At 35.2% G+C, this 18,436-nt stretch overlaps 1 long non-coding RNA gene across 2 annotated transcripts; it reads left to right on the top strand.

The window, feature by feature from the left end:
- The first annotated feature begins 2,123 nt into the window (after positions 1-2,123).
- LOC149682747 (uncharacterized) lies at positions 2,124-3,044 on the top strand. 2 transcript variants are annotated; one of them, XR_016365481.1, is made up of 4 exons: positions 2,124-2,244; positions 2,304-2,447; positions 2,512-2,568; positions 2,633-3,044. It is a non-coding gene; the product is annotated as an uncharacterized LOC149682747 (long non-coding RNA). The 2 variants fall into 2 exon arrangements; XR_016365480.1 differs by having other exon boundaries at positions 2,304-2,568.
- Positions 3,045-18,436: the final 15,392 nt, after the last annotated feature.

Here is an 18,436-nt window from a genome sequence, read left to right on the forward strand (position 1 = left end):
GGGGTGGAAAAGATCCCCGCGAGCGTGGTACTATGCGATTACCTAGATGAGAGAGGGGGAAGATATGGGGGAGGAACGCTTGTCTGAAAACCTCTCGCTCTTGGATTCAGACTAGTTCAGTTCAGCCAAATAGTTCATTTTACTCTCCAAACTGGATTTTGTGGTCAGACATTTTTAAAAGTCCTAGCGCTAGCTGCGTACAAATCTAACCCGTTACCCGTGCATTGTTGAAAACATGGATTACAATTCACAAACATAGTGGTTTTTGTTTATGTTTTCTGGCGTAAGACCCTTATTATTTACAATTTTCAACAATCTCTCGCACTTTCGATCGCATTTTTTAAGGAAAAGGAATAAAAGACACGCCTTTTATTTTCCTATTTGTCGTTTCACAGTTTTTGCAACTCTTATATTTTCCCGTTTTGATAACTTGCTTATTTTACTTTACTATTTTCAAAAAAGAAGCAGACTTAAACTCAGATTTCATTAACTATTAGGTCAATATTGTTTGAAAATATTTTATAAAACCGTACCTTTAAAAAATAAACAATATTCAAGCACCGAGGCCCGAGGGGAAGAGTTTTAGCTCAAAACGATTGATTCTATAAATTTTGGGTTTCCTAAATTGTGGATCTGAACTGAACTTGAGATTTCAGACTTCCTGTTTCGTCAAATGTCTACCTCCCCCAGATTAAGGTTTCTTCCCCCTCTCAAGTAGGGAAGCGCATAGTCACACGAGCGCCCGTTAAAAATCTCCCGGACTTCCATTCTAGGGTACGATAGTTCTATATTTTCTTTGGTCTGAAGACGAAGTATCGTTCGTATTGTAACCACGCTTACGAGATTTATAAACTCGCCCCATTTGCACGTGGCCATAAAAGCCTTGGCTAATACTAAGAGTAACTACACTGTTCCTTGGTTTCAATCATACTTTATTAACTAACTAAATCATAAATAAATGCCGACTTGCATTATACAATTAAAGAACTAAACATAATTACTATTAATAAGGATGAAGTCCAATCCTAGGGCAAAGCCCTTCTCTCGAGCGACTACTACATCTTAGTAGTAAAGGAGAACTGACTTTATGTCATAAGCAGACGATGCTTATATAGTACGGGGAAAGGTCAGAGGTAACTCGGTGTGTTAATCCTCTATGTAACCGCACACCCCTGGAGTAGAAACCCAGGAGGTCCCTTGATTATTTCGGGAGGTTACATCCCCCCAGACGACAAGAGTTGGACTTCATCGGCAGAAAACTTAATTACATAAATCTTCTAATTTTAACATAACAAATTAATAAGTAACTTTAAACAATGTAACAGATAATTAAAAGATTCCAGTTAATTATCCTACTAGGTTAATTATTTTAAAGTTATAAGAAAAATGATGAAAGCAGGAACTGTAGCAACGGTTGGCTCGTCCTGTCTTTCTTCCTCCCATTTAGTCAGATCTGGAGCTGCCGTATCAGACGATGTGGCTGAGGAAGTCTCCGCAGGGGGTGGTCTGCAGTCCCACCGTCCGTTGAAGAACTTGACTCATGATCGTCCTCTGTAGGCGTTGATTGCTGACTGTAATTTCTTCTCGTTAGGGAATGTCCCGTTGAGATACGCCAAGTAATTAAACTTGCTTCTGAAGAAGTTCAGTATGAGTTGAACATTGTGATCGTAGTGAATTGTTGTAAAGGAAGGTTTTGAGCGACCCTCAAACTCAATAGTGCGTGTTACGGATAACCCGATCCGCAATGCGGACCCGCAACATCACTACCCTAACTTTACTCTAACTAATTACTAACTCCGATCACACTAAGGCTTAGCATAGCCAAAGCAAGTTACAATAAACTAGGACCCGTCGATCGGTCCTGGCGAGCTCGCCATTTATGTAACCACGCTTACGAGATTTATAAACTCGCCCCATTTGCACGTGGCCATAAAAGCCTTGGCTAATACTAAGAGTAACTACACTGTTCCTTAGTTTCAATCATACTTTATTAACTAACTAAATCATAAATAAATGCCGACTTGCATTATACAATTAAAGAACTAAACATAATTACTATTAATAAGGATGAAGTCCAATCCTAGGGCAAAGCCCTTCACTCGAGCGACTACTACATCCATAGAGATACATAGAGTCACTGTTGAATTCCCGCAATTGAGGCCGATTGTTGCTGACGTCACAGCATTTATGTATTTTACGTCATATGGGGAAAAAAAGGCCATGCGACACTCTGCGGCGGCGGCGGTAACTAAAATATATTTTTTTAATTTAATGCAGGAATATGATTGGTTAACTTATTTAAGTCATGCGCACCAGCGTCACGAACGAAAAATGCCGAGAGTGTAAAAAAAAATACAGTTTAATTATACGGTAGGGGCCTAGGGCATTATTATTTACTTTTTCAAGTAAATTAAATTATTAATGTTCAAGATAAAAGAAAATAAATGGTAAGCAACTTTAATAGATTTTCTCCTTAAAGAGAGAGAGAGAAATATATAATTTATTATAAAGCAAAATCAACTCTTTTCAAATTAGGGCTACTGCCCTTGTCAAAGGCTTAACTACTTGGTAAATTTGTAAGGTAGGTTTTTCCTTAGAGTTTCTCTATTAATTTCGTTGTAAATGTTTTTAGTGGTTTTTGTGTTGACGAAAAGTAAAATAAATCGTATCAATTCGTTTTATCAAAGCGTTGAGATGATACCATCATGCTGGGAGCCTAGTTACATCATCAACCGATGACAACATCGATAAATCAGTATCAATGAGCTACTCCAATACACCGATACCCTCAGAATTCCCATTTCAAATAGTATTAACAAAGCTGGTCTTTTTAAATATTCTTAAAGGTATTTACTTCTTGGCAACAACAATTTCGTGGTTAAAGAAAGACAATAATCTGGGATTTATAAGACGTTATTGGGAGATATTGGGTCGTGATTGTGATGTAATGCGTCTTTGTGTTAAATTTTTAAACTCTTTATTCAATCGTTATGTACAATTTTCAACTGGATTCATTAAATCTTTTAATTAAAAAAAAAAACGAAGTAATTGTGTCATCATTAACTAATTGTCCTCTACCGTGAATCTCACTATCGTTAGCCTTGATAAACTGGTCTTAATTTTCCAGATTGTGACATTCTTCAGAGTTTGTTCTTTTTACCAGTAGTGTTGTGTTTTCTTATTGATTTATTTACCGAAATTCTACATTTTAATAAATCTATTATAGGAATGAGTTAAGAGTATTTAGGCCTACCAAAGTTGTTTTAAGAGTATTAGTTGATTATTCTCGATGAGCACTACTCTATCAGAATATTCTTTGTGATTAAATGACTGAGTCCAAAGATTCTTGTCCGAAGCAGCATGACAGCTAGTCATTTAACATATATTATCAGAGTATTTTTATCAAAATAAGTGTTTTAATCTAGTGTTTATACAACTACTTGGTAATTGTCTGGATTGGTAAAAATTGTTAGAGTATATTCGTATAGATGATAAAGGTACTCAATATTAGTTTCTATCTAAACATTTGTGTCAAGTTTTATATTGTTCCTTTAACATTTGGCCAAAGAAAATTCATCATTCATTTTATTTTATCATACTAATTTTACATATGTATGTAAGCTTTTGTGTGTGTCTGTTTTATTGCAAGCCGTTAAATTAACTGAGAGACTCTTATTATTCACTTTTACTATTCAGTCTACACAAGTCTCAAGTAGACTTTCTGTGCCAATGCAAAACAAGTAAATAACCACAAACAGGCTTGCCTCTGTGGTTTATGGTAGGCCTCACATAGTTATTGTTCCTAGTAAAAATTACACAAATCCAATATGAATACCACTTACTAGGTACTAAGTTCACCGCTTATATGGTAGCGAGTCATTTACAGTATAGTCGTTTCTATAAAAGTAGTAATAAGAGTAAAATATCGATACCTGTGTGACATGAAATTAGCCCTCAGACTTGTAAGAGTCGAAATAAAAAAATTATATAATTATTTTATGTATATCACCATACATTAAGAAACCTCATGCTCGCAAAGTGTAATTATTTATGATTCTACTTCACCTGTCTGTATATGTGCCAAATTCCGGCTTTTATTTAATTGAAATTTACATAAATAAATAGAAAACGCTTTTACATCTTAGTAAAACCTAACTTTCTTAACATAATTTGTCTTTTTTATGCCTTCTCTTTTAAAAATACAGAAAATGCAACATAAATAAATAGCAAATGCTTTTATATCTTAATAAAACCTAACTTTCTTAACATAATTGGTCTATTTTTATGCCTTCTCTTTTAAAAATACAGAAAATGCAACATAAATTTACCGCCTTTTTGGAATTATTATTTTTAGTTTCTCCGTCCGCCGCTAGGTGGCCAACGTCTTGTTTTTCCCCATAGCATATGAAATGGGTAAATAGCGTAAAATCGGCATCCAAAAAGCGCGTGTTTCTCTTCCGATAAGTGTGTCTAGGTTATTAATAGTATTCTAATGTCTATGACTACATCTTAGTAGTAAAGGAGAACTGACTTTATGTCATAAGCAGACGATGCTTATATAGTACGGGGAAAGGTCAGAGGTAACTCGGTGTGTTAATCCTCTATGTAACCGCACACCCCTGGAGTAGAAACCCAGGAGGTCCCTTGATTATTTCGGGAGGTTACAGTATTTTTAAAGGGAGAGTGAAAAGAGGGATTTTTGATTTTCAAAGGGATGCGATTATGATTTGTCTCTAACAATGCAATGCGAATGTACAACGCGAAATTTAATGAACGCACTTGGAGTGAAAAGGGATAAATTGTGTTAAGGTGATACTTTTCATTAATTGGTGATTTTAAAGGGAAAAGGCTTATGGTCTATCTCTAACAGTACAATGCGGATGCACTGTGAAAATATTAAGGAACAAACAGTAATACCTGTAGTGTTTTATGAACACACAAATTTATCTAACTGCCCTACCTAAAACGAGAAATTTCACGCTCTCTTTAAAATTGCTCATACTTAAAGCCATGACTTTTCTAAGAATCCGAACTTTCTATACAATAAAAAGTTCGGGGTGTACACAAAGAAAGAACTCAAGTTGGGTGTTTTACCGAATTCTTTCTCCTTAAAACGCTTCTGGGCATAAGTTCATGTTAAAAATTTATAAGATATTTGTACGCGTCGACATAAGTCTATGTTCTAAACTCATCGAGGGGGTAATCACTAAAACTATCAAATTAATATGACGTTATAAGTATGCGTTGACATAAGTTTATGTTGTAAAGTTAAATGAGCGTTACGCGTTTTATCATTTTAGCATTGCCAATGGTAACTCATCGAGATGATAATCACTTAAATATTACAATTACAGCATAATAAATTTATACGGGTATAAATTTTATCACTGTTTAGGTAGGGCATCGAGGAGCTATTCACTCTGATTTTATTCACCGTAAATCATTTAAGCATTGTACTCATTAGGTTAAGGTATAGAGGGGTATCCACTCATTAGGGTAGGGTATATAGGGGCTATTCACTCGTACGATGTGGCTACTATTACGAGCCCTTGGGTCGTCTTGTTATATTATTAAATTAAAAGTTCAGGTAACATAACATTATACCAGCGATAGATATTTTTAGAAGTAGGAATGGAGAAGGGTTAGTATTTACTTCAGTCCGACTCACAGCCCAGTATAGAGCCCATCCCTCCCTCCAACACGTAACGAAAAGTTTAAATTATCTTATTGGCTGCTCACTTAAACTACGTTTTGATGGCGTTGCTGACGAGGAGGGCGAAAAATACGCAATTCCTTCTTACCTCTGTCGCTATGACCCGCCTCTTCTTTCATAAAGTGGAAGGGGGTCCGGGACTTTGACGCGCGCCCAGATTAGTCTATTCTCCATTCCTACTTCTAAAACTAAATCTATCCCTGATTAAACCTTAAAAGAACGGTTTCCTTTTTTCTAAATATAAAAGGAATTAAATATTGAAATTAAAATAAATTATCTTATTACAATATGATAATCAGAACTTATAATAAGTCTTAAAAACTATCAAGGACTACTGCGCCATTCCCCTACCATTGGTTTAGTGGAGTCTGCTAAACAGAACCCTTTTCCCTACGGGATCGGTCGAATTCTCACGGGTTGAGAGAGGTAAGGGGTAAGGTAGGGTTCTGGGTAGCAGACGCCACCAGACCAATGGCGGATGGCGAGGCAGTAGTCCTTGATAGTTTTTAAGACTAATTAAATGCAAATTATTTTATAATAAGAGATAATTTATTTTTGCTTTTATATTTAGAAAAAGGCGTTTCTTTTAAGGTATAATCAGTCACGTTACCTGAGTTTTCCATTAACGTTATGTATAATTAGTGACGTTATGTTGATACCTCGTTCTCAATTAATAGAAATTAACTACATTAATTGCGGTTGAAGAATTTGGATTGAAAGTGCCAAGTCACGTGAGCGATTACTTTTCTTTACCAACTACGAAATTCTATGATCTTTTAATTTTATTCAAAGTTTAATTTTCATTGAAAATTACATATATTTTTTGTAGTGTAAATTTATTACATAATCTGGATCTGGTTGATTTTCGAGTTTCAAGTAAAACTAAGTAGTAATTCTACAATGGCAGGGTCAGGTAGGATTGTCTTATATTATGCTCCGAATTTAGTTTCATAGTCCTTTAAGCTAGACGGTCATCATCTGAAACAGAGAGGGCAGTGTTATTATTTATCTTATTTTTTCACGTTGCCGAACATAGATGGGGTGTCTCTACATTGCTTTTACTTCAAATTAATTAAAAGGATATTTTCCCGCCAAAAAGTAATATTCCATTAGCTCAAAAATATTGAGCATTTACTGGAAAAATTCTCAATTTTACCCAAATTTTATTATAAAAAAACATTGGTCGGACTTCTTAGCAATAAGCGTTTGTTGCAAGTTAAATTGTCATATCAGTATTTTTCCAGAATCTCGGGACAGGGTCCGATTTGCAAAATATGATATTGTCAGCCTGCCTAACTTTTACTTTTGACCTATGTTGAGGATACATTTTAGCGTAACTTACTTAAAGGGAGGGTGAAATGTAAAATCAAGTTTTTTTTAATCGATTGTTCTACTAATGAAATATCCAAAAACTAACATAGAGATATTGAAATTACAATTAGTTTGAAATTTCATGGATAATTTGAAATTAGTACTTTCGACCAATCGTGTAACGCCCTGCGAACATAGATGGGCACTATCATATCATTTGATAGTTTTACCACTTGATACGATAGAAAACTAAATCTGCCCCTATCAAAGTATCAATTTTGATAGTTATTTTCGAGAAAAATTTGAATTATAATGATCGATTGAGTTTGATAGCTTAGAAAGTGCACTCGAAGTTGATATGATTCATTGATTCGTTGAAATCTTCTAGAGAAAAATATCGATTCTCAACGTGATCTGGCTACTAACCCCATCTTTTAGAAATCATAAAAAATGATAGGCATTATTCCTTGAGAAATAAATTGATTCTTTGAGTGATTTTATTTGGCGACATCTGTTTTCTGATTTCATTTTAAAAAAATTATGTGCTAATCTTTGATAGGCAATTTTGATAGTTATGAAAATTTCTGGAAAGATAAGTCGTTTTTTGAATGATATCGAAGTTTTTAATATATTTGAACGTTAGCAAGTGTAGGTTTATTCTATAAGAAGATTCTGTACTTGGTGGTCGTTATAACCCTCTCAAACAAATAAATAAAAATAAAATAAACGATGGTTCAACAGTTCAAACTGTGAAGACAGAGCTTCTTGTATATAGAAGCTCCGTGCTGTCACTGATGTGAACGACTACTCGAGGAGGGAGAACGATTCCACGAAATCATCCAAACGTAGAAGTAGATAAATTAAAGTGTAGATTTTCTGATTTTTATTACCCACAGTTTTAATTGCAATTTTTGCCTTTAATTATTATTAGTTAACCGTTTATAGTAGATGGTTTAGATTAAATCAAGGGCGAATAATTTGAAAAAGTTTGGATAGTAGCTTTTGAACTATAGACAGTTAAAAGTCAAACTTGAGAAATGAGATTATGGAAATTATATGAATATATGAAAATATTAGAAATTCTACAAAATCAGGAAATATCAGGAATCGATTAAACAGAGTAAAATTAGGTAGAGCCCAAATCAGTTTGATCGAAAACAATCAAATTTAAAGTCCGGAAATTAAATAATCGATTAATTTAGTCGTTCCTAAAGATTTCAATTTGATTTGATAGGCAAAAAATCTATCTAACAATGAGAGCCAATCTAACATATTGAAGGAAGATTTGATAGTTTCACCATCTATGATTTGTTGAGAGGGAAAAAATCTATCTAACAAATAATGCCCGTCTAAAATATAGCTAGAAGAATTGATAGTTTCGCCAAATATGATAGTTTGAGAGGAAAAATATCTATCTAACCAGCAGTGTCAGTCTAAAATATAGTCAGAAGAGTTGATAGTTTCGCTATCTATGATAGTTTGAGAGGAAAGATATCTATCTAACCAGCAATGTCAGTCTAAAATATAGTCAGAAGAGTTGATAGTTCCGCCATCTATGATAGTTTGAGAGGAAAAAAATCTATCTAAGAAGGAGTTCCACTCTAAAATATAGCCAGAAGAATTGATAGTTTCGCCATCTATGATAGTTTGATAGGAAAAAAATCTATCTAAAGAGGAGTGCCCAACTCTGCCTGCGAAACATACGCGTGCCACGATAATTTTGTTAACAAAAAAGGCAGGGAGGGGCGCGATTGGTCGTAGCAGAAGTAATATAAGAAACCTCCCTACGGGAGGGAAGTATACAAGACGCCATAGGCATAACGTTAAAACACGCGATACATCCTCGTACCGCCAAATACCATATTCAGACACTATTGCTCATGGACAAGGTACGGTAGTCTTTCGATATGGTCGTTGGAAAAGGAAAGAGGAAAAAGCGCTTCAAACTAGTGTAGTCTGCTTAGCCGTCTGTCTTAAAGAAACAGGAGATTCCTGATTTTGTTAATAAATATTCACATACTTTTATTTCGAAACGAAAATCTAGTTTATTGTGAAGCCAAGAAGAAGATGAAAATTATGAATACAAGAATAAAATTTCGAGAAAGATAATAACACCATTTTGAAATCTATGTATAGTGTTAGTCATATACCTTGGCAAAGTAAGGGTTTATTTCAAATTTTACGCAAAGACCTATGAAAATCCTACAATCTAGTCACTGCCTGTCTATTAATGATTGATTATCATCAAAATCTGAAAATACTGCATGAATTATTTCATTGGAAAAGTTTAAAATTACAATGAGTTTGTGAAATTGAGTCCCAGAGCTGTGCTAATTAGCTGACAACTAATTGAATTAGAATTAGCAATTAGGGAAATATTTTTGAACTAATTAATTGGCCAATTAGCAATTAGGGAAATATTTATGAACTAATTAAATAGCCAATTAGCAATTAGACATATAAACTAATTCAATTCAATTAGAAATTAGACATTTATTTATCAAACTAATTAATTAGAATTACTATTTTCTAATTAAGGTAAAAAAGAAACCATAAGTAAACATAAAAGTATAAAAGTGCCCATGGATTTAGTACTTTGGTAATGCAAAGTTTAATCTTTCAATGCCATTGAAAAACGGGTACGGAAGCCAAGAATTATTCTCGAAAAATAAGACAAGCCTCGAGCCTTCCGTCATGTTAAAATTTGTCCCATTTCTTCATTTTCTTGCCACAGTTCCTATAATGGACTCCTGAGTAGTAAATACATGCGCACTGCTTTTAATTCGAGTAGGTAAAACAGTCGAAATTTCGAAATGGGGCAGTTGCGAACTACGAAATATTCTACTAGTACTAGTATTCTCTCATATTTGAGGAGCTGAAAAATTTAGAGTAGCACTAAGGCTTCCTTATTGATATAATAAGGCTTTTTTCTTATTCAAATAGATGAATCATGAGTTAATTCCTCAATTTTTTACAACAAATTGGCGTAAAAGATTAATTGAAAATCCAATTGGCTAATTAGTTAATCCTAAATCTAATTAAATTTTAATTAGATAATTACCTTTCCGATTCATACTAGTTAATTAGAATTACTTCTCAATTAGCACTAAGGTAATTAAAATTCAATTACCATTTTCAATTAGTAAATGTTGCTAATTAATTAGAAATTCAATTAGCTAACTAATTAATTAGCACAGCTCTGAAATTGACAAACTTAAGCAGCCGACGCAATCACTTAAGCAGCCGACGTAATCGCGAGATCAGAGAATGTATTCCTACGCTCTACGCGGCCCAGCCCTATTTTTTAAACTTTGTTTACGGCCGTATAAGTGCGCGGGGACATTGGCGGTACGAGGATGTATCGGGAAAAATTCGCCTTTGTACACTTTGCTCCCGTAGGGAGGTTTCTTATATTACTTTTGGTCGTAGGTACTTATTTAAAGGAATGGTTTACCCATAAAACTTTTTGCTGTAATCCCTTTAATTACACCCAAAACCAAGATTTCGAGAGTTGAAAGAATTTTACATAAAGTATATTTTAAATTAAATCGGAAAAACTAATTGCATTGAGGACCTTATAGCGCCTGTATGGTGCTTTTCCGCAAAGCCAGAGAGAGTGCGATACGTCACTCTCATATATTAATTCAATCCTCCATCTTATTGGCCGAGGTATCTATAGGACAAGCTTCTACTAAAAAGTAAACTCGACTATTGCGCGCTTGAGCGCTAGACCGGCGACAAGGTACGTTGGCAGCGCCCGTAGAGAGAGAGCCGTAGTCAAGCCCGTATAGAGCTATTTCAGAGGGGGTAATGGCTACGTCACCAATGCTATTTGCCCATAGAGAAAATCTGCACAAAATGGCCGCCCCGGTCCGCCAAAGGCAGGCCCAACTTTCGTAGCAGACGAAATTTTTCCCCCACTGAAATAGCTCTATAGACCGCCGTAGTCAAGGCCCATAGTACGCTAGCGAATCGTGGCATATCGTAACCATTTTGATGCACTATAAGGGTACTTACAGTGATCGGGAACAGTATAAAAACTAACCGCTCACCTAGAGTTAACACTCTGATAGTCTTTTATAATACAACTTGGCATTTCGGCAATTAATTTTGATCAAATTGATCAACGAAACGACTAACGACGAGAGCTAAACATACTTGAAAACGAAGTTGTCAGACTCAAAAAAAAACCCGACCTAAATTCTTCTGCTTGGACTCCTTGGAGTGCTAAAATCTCATTGGCTAAACGCTATTTAAACCAGCCAGTCATCTGGCAGGTCTGGAAAAGCACGACATTGAAGTTTAGAGATAGGGGATAATGGTGATTTCCATATAAAATTTTATTTTAATTATAAAATGAAAACTATCGCTAATAATTTAATTTCAGTAGTACCACTATCTTTATAAAAGTACTATTGAGCTAAAACAAAACAAAACAAAAATTATGGGTGAAAAATTCACTTAAATTATCGATGAAATTTCAACTAATTGTAATTTTAAAATAATTCGGTCCTATTTTTTGATGTTTCACTTTGCAGCCTGGTCTCGTAATTACTATAACAATCCGTAAAAAAACTAAATTGATTTTCCTTTTCACCCTCCCTTTAAAGGCCGACATCCAACTACAAGTGTTCTAGCGAACTGAAAACCGAGCATCGAGAGTGATCGAGACTAACAATTGAAAGACCGTGTAGATTTTCGAATCCCCGCTTGGACAACAAAAGTAGGAAGGGTTCTGGCTAACTGAAAGGCGTGCAAGTCGCTCCTACATAGAGACTAGAGACCTAGCTTTGTGCGTGTTGACAAACCAAGTTGAGATATTATGCCGTCGGAGATAGGGAGTTGTCTATCCTCTAAGCGTGAAAACAAATTTCCTCACGCGTTACGATTGCAAAGATCGCAAAATACAAAGCACCGTGTAAAAGCGCACACTATACATGGATATGTATTCGTTGGATCCGCGTGAGACAATTATAATAATTCTCCAGGTATTCATTGTGATGATCTAACTTTAGAACCGAAATGGTAAAATGGAGCACCAAGTTCGAATTGAAAATCTTAATTAAATTAAAAAGACAATATTGCGAAACCTTTACAAATTTGTCAACTTAAATCCACGCTACGATAAATGAGTTACTATAACTTTTGAGCCTTTACTAGTGCTAAGAAGTTAGCTTGTGTAAATAGGGACTTGGATGAAATTTCATAGATAGAAAGAGGGCAAGTCTCATCTTTAAAATTTCGAGCTACCGGAAGTTAGTGTTAGTTCCTTCCCGTTGACGTAGAAGGTGAAATTTATAGACGAAAGAAGGCTTAGGCCTAAAATTATTGGTAATGTTATGTAATTATGCCGCACAAGAGGAAAGACAACAATTCCCGCTTTTAAATTATTTCAAAAGTTTGTATCTCGGTGCGATATTTACCGATTTTAAGGAAACTTGTCTTATTTTAAAGGAAAAAATCCACCTACCTTATTAAATTGGATTTAGAAACTATATTTTAAATAACACTTGCCCTTTAAATAAAATTAAACTCCCCCCGTCTGTGGATCATTCCAAAGAGGGAATAAAGAAGGGAGTGGAAAGCTGGGCTAGAAAGTTCTCGCTTTGCATGTCTTCAATTTAAAGTTAGCGTCGGCGAGCTTTATTACCGATCTAGAACGCTAGATGGCGCTCGCGTTGGGGGCGGTGGCCTAAAATTTGAAAAAAGGACCATACCCTACGAGTGGATGAATCGCGTCACGTGGGTTACAAAGACTCTATTTGCCCCTCAACCTGGACTCCACGTATCAATATAAATGAAGCTCGCCTAGAGCGCAAAACCTTGCAGTCTATTTTGCACCCCTTTTCTTCATTCTTTCGTGACAGCGAGGAGCGGTTTTTCTTTTTCGCACCTGGGAACTTCTTTTATTCTTGGAATTTTTCTTTTTTTTAGCCATATCGTAGTATTCTAAGGGAGCGGTAGCTCCTTTAGATAAGGCCTGATGACGGCTCTAATGTATAAGGAAGGTTTTTGGATTGGTTTTAACTTTTTTCGTATTAAGTTTATTGTTTTGAAATTTTTCTACTGAACTAAAATCAGGGCCCTTAATATGTGGTAAAAATTTCAAGATGATCCATCCAATAGTTTATTTTATAAAGCATAAATTTGCTAAGGGTTGTTTCCATTTCCATAAAATTAATCACAGATTTTGGCGAAAAACTAGAGAATCTCCTTAGAAATAACATGGGAAATTTTCCAAACTTACCCATTTTGTAACTACCCTTACAAAAATAACTATACGTTTGATAGATTTGAAAACGGTCTTAAATAAAAGCCCCATTTTTAAAGTGGGCGCCAATTTTTGTTTCATTAAGAAAAACAAAGTTTAAGTATTGTTTTTAATAGTTTTAAGTACCGGAAAAGGAGATCAACCAATGAAACTTTGAACTGAAAGGTAGTCAGTATAAGCATACAACGTTTTAGAAATGTTGTGATTGTTTGCGGACGGTTCACAGTCGTATTCTATCTTTGAAATTATTTTAATGGGCTCGGGTTGGCGCAATAGGAAGTTTTATTTTTTTCGCATTAAAATGGCAGAATTTTGGATATTTTTTGACAAAGCCCAAATGATAGAAACTCATTTAAATTCAGACTTCAGAGCGTTGCCTACGGAATAAAAAATTTTATTCCGTAGGCAACATTCAGAGGCAGGAACTATTTATGGTGAGAGAACCAAACTTTATCTAAAAATAAGAGCTAAACAACAACTTAATAGTCATCTCGAAAACCTTACTAAACTTTTTAATAATGCGTCTAAAGAACTAATAGAAAAACTTAAAGAAAGGCCCAACCCATTTTTAACGAAGCTGTTGTGAAACCAAAATTATTTTTCAATAAGCAAAAGAATGAACGTGACGCAAAGAATTGAAAGAAGTCAAACCTCCAAAACCGTTAATTCCATTTGGAACTATCGTCACTTTCAAGTTCTCGATATATTAATTTCAAAGCGCTAAGAGAGGGCGCCGTCTACTATAACTTTCACCCGCCTTCCCTCCTCTCGACTACTATTCGGAAGAAAATGCTGGATACATTAGGCCAGTGTGACTGAGTAACTTATAGGGAGCCAGTATATGATTCACTCATGTTTATATAGATAAACTTAAACTTAAAACACGATCGGAATATCTGAATCACAGAAGCGTTAGCCTGTATTGTAAATTCACGGTGGCTGATTGCTAGTAGCTAGTGGAAATCGGTATTACTTTCTGTCAAATTCGTTTTGAGTGATATATAACAAAACCAAAAGTAAGAGCGCGCAAAATATCTACAATTTCAAAAAATGGGAAATTAGAGGAAAATTATCGAAATTATAGGAATCAATAGGAAGACATCCGAAAATAGGAAAAAAATTATAAAATTTAGGAAATGTGGTCACCCAGCACAGGTCTATGGAATATGTTTGTGCACAGGTGTATAGATTGTTTTTGTACACAAGTCTACGTAATAATTTTTTAGCCTAAGTCTTCGGAATCTATTGGTATTATTGCATCCACTGTGCTTTGCACGTGAAAACGACGGGAAGGCAATTTGAGTTGAACTGGGCGTTGAAGCAATCAGGGATTAATACTTCTATAATAGATGGTTAGGGCCTTGTTAGTTCAAACGCGGTAACTAATAAACGAGCAACACCACAAGACTTAAATGGAGCGCCTGCTTTTCAGTATAAGTTTTAAAATACTAGTTTATAAACCGTTTTAATTCATATTAAGACTGAAGTGACAGATATTAATAAAAAATGTCTTTGTACACAAAGACGCGAAAAAGTAAGAGATAAGAGTAGAAAATTAATTGTTTGAAGTAACAGATATTCAAATTTTCATTTTTGAAGACGTGATTATAAAACATCAATTATTTGAAAAAATTTCTTATCTTAGTTTTTTTCACAAAAATTTCAGAGAAACTACCTTGATACTACTGTTTATTTTCTAGAAACATTTGCTTCAAGGAAGTTCCAATACTCGGATATCTGAAAAATAGAGCTAAAAGAATTTATTTTTGTATTTTAAAATTGAAAATATTGCGAACCGAAAATTACATTCGCCCTTTGACTGTGATGTAGTTATTTGAGTCAAAAGGATATGTAGCTTGATCGTGATCTTTTGAGAGAGATACAATACGTCAATTTTTGAAAACTCGAAAACTTTAAAATTAACGAACACGTTTTGTTAAGTTTTCATGCTTATTTTATTTTGTCTGCTATGAACGATTTTCTCTCCGTTTTATTCTCCTTATAGGCCCGAATACTCAAACTATCTCCAAATTTTAAAAAGAAAATAAAATGCATACGTTTTCTTTTTTTAAAATGATGCACATGTTTAAGGATAAAATATATTACTTAAGGAATTTTGGTGAAAAAAACTAAGATAAGAAATTTTTTCAAATAATTGATGTTTTATAATCACGTCTTCAAAAATGAAAATTTGAATATCTGTTACTTCAAACAATTAATTTTCTACACTTATCTCTTACTTTTTCGCGTCTTTGTGTACAAAGACATTTTTAGCCATATCGTAGTATACGATAGGCTCTTAGTTTGACTCGAGCCGTCCGTCCGTAGTAGTAGTAGTAGTAGTGGCCGGGGTTGTCGCTTCGTTATCGTCAGATTTTAGCTTAAAAGGAACTTTATATTACCACAACCCACCCATAGGGGTTACTGGGCTCGGTTAGAGATTTAATTTTAATTAAAATTTTTGCAGGTCAGACCCGGGAATCGAACCAGGGTCGTTGGCGTAGTCGACAAACACTCTAACCACTGATCCATAGAGACTCGGTAGAAACTTTGAGTTTTTTATTATTTATTCTTATCTCTAAAATGTCGGGTTGATGTGGGGTGGCGTACCTCTTATTCTGTGGGGTCGGAAACTTTTGAATTTTTATCTGTGGGGTCGGATACTTATGAACTTGTATGTTTGGGGTTTTTATATTTATTTTCTTTTTATGTATGTGCTAATTAAATAGATAACGATTTTCCCCGTTTCCTACCGCGCTCCTCATGTGTTTCGTTCTCGTTCGGTAGCTATCGTCATCTATGTTATGTTTGACTGGAACGTTTTGGCGGTTAATTCAAATGTGGGTTTAGATAGAGCTAACATAGTGTTAAATGAGCGTTATGCGTTTGATCATTTTAGCATTGCTAAAGGTAATTCGAGGGGATAATCACTAAAATGCGTAATCACTATAACTAAACTTTCTCTTTCAAAAGTTTCTGGGCATAAGTCCTTGTTAGAAATTTATAAGATGCGATAAGTGTGCATCGGCATAAGTCTATGTTGTAAACTCATCGAGGGGATTATCACTAAAAACTATCTGTTCTTCGATTCGCCGGAATATTAGAATTACAGCATAAGTAAATTTATACGGTTATAATTTAATCACTGTTTAGAGTAGGGAATCGAGGGGCTATTCACTCTGATTTTATGCACGGTAAATCATTTAAGCATTGAAAAAGATAGCGCTATTCACTCATTAGGGTAAGGTATAGAGGGGTTATCCACTCATTGGGTAGGGTATAGAGGGGCTATTCACTCGTACGATATGGCTACTATTACGAGCCCTTGGGCCGTCTTGTTTATTAATACGATAGGCTCTTAGTTTGACCCGAGCCGTCGTAGTAGTAGTGGCCGGGGTTGTCGCTTCGTTATCGTCAGATTTTAGCTTAAAAGGAACTTTATATTACCACAACCCACCCATAGGGATTACTGGGCTCGGTTAGAGATTTAATTTTAATTAAAATTTTTTCAGGTCAGACCCGGGAATCGAACCAGGGTCGTTGGCGTAGTCGACAAACACTCTAACCACTGATCCATAGAGACTCGGTAGAAACTTTGAGTTTTTTATTATTTATTCTTATCTCTAAAATGTCGGGTTGATGTGGGGTGGCGTACCTCTTATTCTGTGGGGTCGGAAACTTTTGAATTTTTATCTGTGGGGTCGGATACTTATGAACTTGTATGTTTGGGGTTTTTATATTTATTTTCTTTTTATGTATGTGCTAATTAAATAGATAACGATTTTCCCCGTTTCCTACCGCGCTCCTCATGTGTTTCGTTCTCGTTCGGTAGCTATCGTCATCTATGTTATGTTTGACTGGAACGTTTTGGCGGTTAATTCAAATGTGGGTTTAGATAGAGCTAACATAGTGTTAAATGAGCGTTATGCGTTTGATCATTTTAGCATTGCTAAAGGTAATTCGAGGGGATAATCACTAAAATGCGTAATCACTATAACTAAACTTTCTCTTTCAAAAGTTTCTGGGCATAAGTCCTTGTTAGAAATTTATAAGATGCGATAAGTGTGCATCGGCATAAGTCTATGTTGTAAACTCATCGAGGGGATTATCACTAAAAAATATCTGTTCTTCGATTCGCCGGAATATTAGAATTACAGCATAAGTAAATTTATACGGTTATAATTTAATCACTGTTTAGAGTGGGGAATCGAGGGGCTATTCACTCTGATTTTATGCACGGTAAATCATTTAAGCATTGTAAAAGATAGCGCTATTCACTCATAAGGGTAAGGTATAGAGGGGTTATCCACTCATTAGGGTAGGGTATAGAGGGGCTATTCACTCGTACGATATGGCTACTATTACGAGCCCTTGGGCCGTCTTGTTTATTAATACGATAGGCTCTTAGTTTGACCCGAGCCGTCGTAGTAGTAGTGGCCGTGGTTGTCGCTTCGTTATCGTCAGATTTTAGCTTAAAAGGAACTTTATATTACCACAACCCACCCATAGGGGTTACTGGGCTCGGTTAGAGATTTAATTTTAATTAAAATTTTTTCAGGTCAGACCCGGGAATCGAACCAGGGTCGTTGGCGTAGTCGACAAACACTCTAACCACTGATCCATAGAGACTCGGTAACTTTGAGTTTTTTATTATTTATTCTTATCTCTAAAATGTCGGGTTGATGTGGGGTGGCGTACCTCTTATTCTGTGGGGTCGGAAACTTTTGAATTTTTATCTGTGGGGTCGGATACTTATGAACTTGTATGTTTGGGGTTTTTATATTTATTTTCTTTTTATGTATGTGCTAATTAAATAGATAACGATTTTCCCCGTTTCCTACCGCGCTCCTCATGTGTTTCGTTCTCGTTCGGTAGCTATCGTCATCTATGTTATGTTTGACTGGAACGTTTTGGCGGTTAATTCAAATGTGGGTTTAGATAGAGCTAACATAGTGTTAAATGAGCGTTATGCGTTTGATCATTTTAGCATTGCTAAAGGTAATTCGAGGGGATAATCACTAAAATGCGTAATCACTATAACTAAACTTTCTCTTTCAAAAGTTTCTGGGCATAAGTCCTTGTTAGAAATTTATAAGATGCGATAAGTGTGCATCGGCATAAGTCTATGTTGTAAACTCATC

The sequence above is a fragment of the Phalangium opilio genome, unplaced genomic scaffold (genome assembly GCF_054372755.1).
Source record: "Phalangium opilio isolate 3A_F unplaced genomic scaffold, DU_Popi_V2 ptg000038l_1, whole genome shotgun sequence".
Lineage (NCBI taxonomy): Eukaryota > Metazoa > Arthropoda > Arachnida > Opiliones > Phalangiidae > Phalangium > Phalangium opilio.